At 43.2% G+C, this 6000-nt stretch overlaps 1 long non-coding RNA gene across 1 annotated transcript in view; it reads left to right on the plus strand.

Moving 5' to 3' along the window:
• LOC306837919 overlaps positions 1 to 3412 on the plus strand; it is a 25068-nt gene extending 21656 nt beyond the window's left edge. Inside the window, exon 4 of the long non-coding RNA XR_013781004.1 lies at positions 3234 to 3412. This is a non-coding gene — a long non-coding RNA (uncharacterized lncRNA). The remainder of the gene's footprint in view (positions 1 to 3233) is intronic.
• The last annotated feature ends 2588 nt before the right edge of the window (positions 3413 to 6000 follow it).

The raw sequence follows: 6000 nt of genomic DNA on the forward strand, positions 1-6000 counted from the left end.
CTCTCTGAGAATACATCCATGTTTTATACAGTCTAATGATGGCTCATCTCCCTGAATATAACCTGAATGTACAGTGCAGAGATTACACCAGGAATCACTTGCATACAAACTAGGGATACACAATATATATCCGTTCACAATATGTATTGGCTCAAATGGAATATAAATTAAACTATTACGATGGTGATATTTCAGTCAATAAAATCAACCTCTAATAATGATGTTCATTACTTATTGACAAGCCTACACATTCCCACACAGTAAGTGGAACAAAATAAAAATAAAAGCATCACTAGCTTGAAACACCAGCTTACTTTCCCATATTCCCGGGAATATATATAATGTAAAAACAAATATAAACAGAGAAACAAAACTTTGTAAAATGTTTATTAGGCAGGCAGGGTCATAAGGTTAGTTTTGAAGAATGAATGAACACAGTGGTAAGTCAACTACTGTACTGTCCTCATAACATGTTTTTAGCCTAATTATAAAAAAAACCAAACTGTTTTTTGATGTTCTGTGTTAACATTGGTAATGGCAGCTACTATAGATTGTTAATGTAGGTCTATATATACATCTTTGCAGAATACATATTAAACCTTTTAACCCTTGATATGCTTAAACTACATTTCGGAACTTTGACAATGCAATGATGTAACGATACATCAGTAATCTAATCAGTACTGGCCATTAGGTGCAGGTAATTATCGGCTCTCTGTATTGGATCAATAAAATTCCAATTGTACAGCCCTAAAACCAATATTTTGAAATTTTTTAGACAGCTCTTTTTTTGCACATAGCTGCAACCTTTCCCTTCTTAATGTATTAACACATCTCACTGCAGGTGAATGCTTAGTGATTGCTGAAGAAGCAAATTGATTTGGTTATACATGGCATCTGCGATAGTTTTGGTTGATACGTGTGATCCGTGGTAAGTAGTGGTCAAATAGTTGGTGGCATCATTTTTTTAATTATTTATTTTTATGATTGTGTCATGATCTGGAAACTATCCAGTACATGTTGAGAAATATGTATCACTCGCCTTTACTCGATCTACCCAGAGTCTAGACAACAGCCATTAAGCACTCCGTACCACTTCATCTAGATGAAGGTTTTAACTTGAAGCTACGGGCAAAAATAGCCAGCAGCGATTAAGAATACACAACAACAAGTCTTCCTCCTGTCCGTGCTTCCTCAGAGCAATCAACACTGCTTTCTCTTCAAACGATGTCCTCTGTCAGCGTTACTGTGTTCATCTTCCTGCAGTCACTCTCTCAGAAAATGGATCCAGTTCATGACAATCCATCATTTATGACAAGTCCACACAGTAATCTATTTGAAACAGCAGGGTATGATGCTGATGATGCATGGCAGAGGAGGCGGTACTGTATACACACACTCATGGGCGTGCATATTGATAATCAATGTTTGTTCATTTTAACCACAGCAGAAAAGAAAATATCACTCCAGAGTTGCAGTACTTGAACGTAGTGGCTAATAAACAGTGTGATTTTTTATATCAACACCTTGAAAAACTGACAAGGGCTAAATTGAAACATGATGGTGAAAACATTTCTAAGGAAGTGTATTTAGACGACATTACTCCTGTAAGTCAGAGCATGATAGACTGCACATAGAAAGGAAATTAGTATACAAGCAAACATGCCCAAAATCCTATTGTTTATTGATCTATAGAAGCGAGAGGGGACACTGTTGCAGAAACATCTTCCAGAAACGTCTCATTGGTTAAGTTCAACTTCAATGGGAGGAGCTGCAGAGCCATGGTGCATAGCACTGATTTACACATACACATGCTTCAACCTGTGCTTTTTGTGTATATTTGAGACTCTCATTGAGAAGAAAGAATAAGTGGTGCGATCCCAGAAATAACTTCCTGCTTCTCAGTCAGGGATTACTCATACAGGTGACAAAATCTCTCTGCCGACCCTCCTTGGTTTCCTTCTTATTTGATCTTACTTGGAATGTTAAAGGAAGTGGCCGATAATACCATGGTAACATGGCAACTATCCAATTACAGTGAGCCATGGTCCTGCTTGTTGCCCACGACATTTCAAAATCCTACACGTGCGTGCCCTGCAACACTTTTCAGACGAAAATGTGTCATTTATGTTGAGAGATGCTGGTGTTAAAAATATATATATATACAGTATATCAGTAAGTTAAAATAAATGTGATCCATCACATTCGCTTCCTTGTCATACGAGCCACCTCTCCTTCCTCATCTAATTTTCTCCTTTTCTCTCCCAGCATCACCCTCTCATCCCGGTGCTCAGTGGCAGTATGTCTGTGAATTCCAGACTTTGGAGATATCTCTGCGCTTTCTTCTTGCTCCCAGTCCCTATTGCGACAATTTCAATCCGCCTGCCATTTTGAAGGGGCTGCCAGGTGCTTCTGGCTCCACCATATGTCCTATGAAACTCCGTCTTGGGGACATGGGGAGCATGGCGGGGTTAAAGATGAGGCTATCTGGAGCTGCCTCTGAGAAATCGTCTCCCTGACACCCAGTTGGCTGACACGCGGCAGAAACACAAAACTAAAACCTGTTCCCGATTCTCTCTTTGCACTTGCCCTGAGCGAGACTCGGATATATGGAAGGCAGGAAGTTTTTCTCTGGGTCTCCATGGGGTCGGAAAAACAGATCCTATATCCGTGAGCCAGTTGGCTTGGTATGGCGCAGTGACCGCATCGCCATCTTCTTCACAGAGTCTGTCAGTCAGTCACAGTCTGCTGGTCTGCGGATACAGTGGTCAGGCAGGAGTTCATTCTTTTCTGGTGTCTTTGTCTGAATGTTTCTCTGACTGCCAGACATTTCTTTCAAGTCTGAAACCCCAGTCGGTGCCTCTGTGTCTCTTTCCGATCCAGGTCTGTGATTCTAAGCTGAACTGGTCACACCATCAGTCCAGCTGCTCCTCCTGCCTCGAGGTACAGCCTGCGAGTCGGCTGATAGTTCTGCTTCCACAACAGGCACAGCCAAACGCAAGCATGTACACCCATTTATGCTCAGATGCATGTGCAAACACGCACTACGGAGCTGAAGCCACTCGTCGACGAAGCAGCAACACAAACAAATGGGGAATGTCCTCTTTGATTTGTATCCTTAAACTCTCCAGTGCAGGAGCGGCTGATGTCAAGAGATTATCAGAACGAAAAGCAGCCACATCAGACATGCTGGCCCTTATTAAGCGTCTGCTGTGCACTTTATCTTTTTGCAGAAGCACATCCTCCCAGAGGTCCAAGCAGCCCATGGTGTCCCGAAGTTCCCAGGACTGCAGATGTATTGTGACAGACTTTAAATGTGAGGAAGAGGAGCCCTCATCACCCATCACCTCTGCCAGATGAAAGGCCCCGAAAGCAGGCAGCCACCCTCAGCTGTTATACCAAGTGTTTGACGGGACTGGCAGGTACTTGACCTTCTCTCTGGCTTTTTTCCTCTCCCTTCTCTTCCTTTTTTTCCTCTCTTCTTCTTCTTCTTCTTCTTCTTCTTCTCTCGCTATTTTCCCACACTCTCCCGCTCTGTGTCACTGCCTCGCCACAGGCTGACCGCTCTCTCTCCTCCAAGCCTCTTTGGTGTTGTCAGAGAGCTAACAGTCCCAGTGCGCTGTTGTACCCTTGGATTTCTTGTTTGTTTATTCCCCCTATTTTCAATAAATACAACCGAGGAAGCCTTGTCGTGGCTTTGATCTTGCAGGCGTGCAGTCTGCCGTGCTGGTCCACATGGTAGCAGGTGTAGGGGGAAGAATTCACAACTTGAGGTCAAAGGTTGGGGAAGTAAGAAGGGGAGGAGAGACGCTGCACGGAGGACGCAGGAGGGCCCGCTTTGCATAGCAATGTATCTTGCTTCTGATGTAGAGTTAACATGAAGATGATGACATCACAACAACATCCACAGGCTAAATCAAAGGGGACGGACAGTTGTTGCTTACTGTATTCCGGGCTTACATCTGCATGTCTGGGTGGGAAAGGAAGTTGAATTTTTAACAGCCTTGATGCATATTTCCATTCCTGCAGCAGACAGTGTCCCATGTATTCATCTTTCCTAACAATGGCAAAATGTCAGCATACTTTCAGGCTGCTCTAAATTAAACATTCATCCCCCCTGAGTGTGCAGCTACGGAGCTCTTCTCGCCAAACACTATTTTTTTTTCTATTTGCACATAGAAAGCCACGGCCAAATCAAGACCAGGACACTTTCTCCTCCTTTTGGAGCAGATGGGATGAGTTTAAAGAATACATTTTAGGTTAACTAATATGCAAGAAGACTGCGCAGCTTACTTTCATGGTCATATCCCAAACGTCCCAGGCTTAAATATGTGCAATGGCCGAGAAAGTTAAAGACAAGACTTAAGATGGGGAGGGGGATCTTTTATTAATGGGGACTATTAATATTCCATCGCAGTGGGACCGTGGTGTGTTTCTTTTTACAGAAGCATAATGAATAACTGAGCGCCTCCATGGCACCCGATTCCTCAGCATGAATATTCACGCATTTGGTGGTGCATCATGGGAGTGTTGAGAAGCTCTTCCCTACTCTGTAATGGTTCACCCCCGAGCATTTTGTCTGGCCCTTTCCTTCTGTGCACTCTCATGGCATGCCACTAAGGCCGGTAGCATCTGGGGACCAGCACCTATAGATCTGATCCCAGGCTCTCAATATCAACCCTCCACAGAGGCTGGATTGATTGATTACACCGCTGTGGCTTTGTGTGGGTTTTTAATTGATTGATTAATTGTGGGCCTGGGCTGAGATGTGATTGATTATGAGTAGTCAGCAGTGGGTTGGAGTCAGGGCCGTCAAAGCCAGCAGGGTGAAAGGTGAGCTCTGGCGGCTCCCTGTAATATGCTCGTTCTTTCATCTCCGATGCTCAGAGCAGCCACGATTTGTCCTTACCCTGCTCACCTCTCTGAAGCTCCCCCACTTTCACCGTATGTGTCTGTTTTCATGTGTGGAGCTTTGTATGTCCTGTTCTTGCACCGGAAGAGCGTTCAATAATGTCAGGTCACCGGCATTCAGCAGATACAACAAATGGTTCCTTCCAATCCTCAAAAGACTTGTATCTCAAGGAGCCCACGCAAGGAAGGAACAGAACGGGAAAGAAACAGTTCAAATAGAAAGAGACGCGGGACAAAGAGAGGTGAATAATGGAAAATGCATGCGACGGTGCAGAGTGAGAAAGAGAGCACGACCCTACTCAAGCCTATTCAGATATGACAGTGAAGAAGAAACAAGAAGAATGAGAATAAGGCTGGAAGAAGGAATCAATTAGATAACTTATAGCTGGTGAAGCAGAAACTTAAACAAATAACTCATCAGTAGATGTGTCTTTGTCACAAGAAATGATTTAATTTCCCACCGGGCTGATGAATAAGGAACATCTCTGAGTATTCTGACTGTTATTTCTAGTAGTCTAAGAATAAAGACAGTGTTGGTACAATCACCAAAACCCAAAGCTGCATTACATCCATTCATTCAAGTTCCATTAGAATCAGTGTTGTTTCAGGACGTGTGACAGAAGAACAGATGAATGAATTAACAAAAGAACAAACGGCAAACAAATGGATCAACAAACAAGAGAACAAAAGTGCCAACCGAAACAAATGAGCAAACAATACAGTGAATGAATAAATGCATTCATGAATGGACCGCACCGTTTAAAATGGAGTCTTTTGGGAGCGTGTGGAGAAGACACAATCTTTCGTCGGAGGTCTCCTCACACTAACATCCCCTTCGTTGTCTTCCTCCGGTTCTTTAAGGGGCAGTGTGAGCATCTTGAAAAGTCATAGCTTTCGTATATCTCGCTCATCAAACGAGGGATAAAACAGGAACATGCATTTATTGTGCGCGATCTGCTCAACATGTCTCACAGGGAAATGTCAAAAGGCGTTTGGAAGGCACAGATGATGTGTTTTGCTAATAAATATCCCCGAGCTGGCGCAGGTTCACATTAAAGGTTAAAGCATAAATTCAAACAAACATAAACA

This window comes from Symphodus melops (assembly GCF_947650265.1).
Source record: "Symphodus melops genome assembly, chromosome: 17".
Taxonomy (NCBI): domain Eukaryota; kingdom Metazoa; phylum Chordata; class Actinopteri; order Labriformes; family Labridae; genus Symphodus; species Symphodus melops.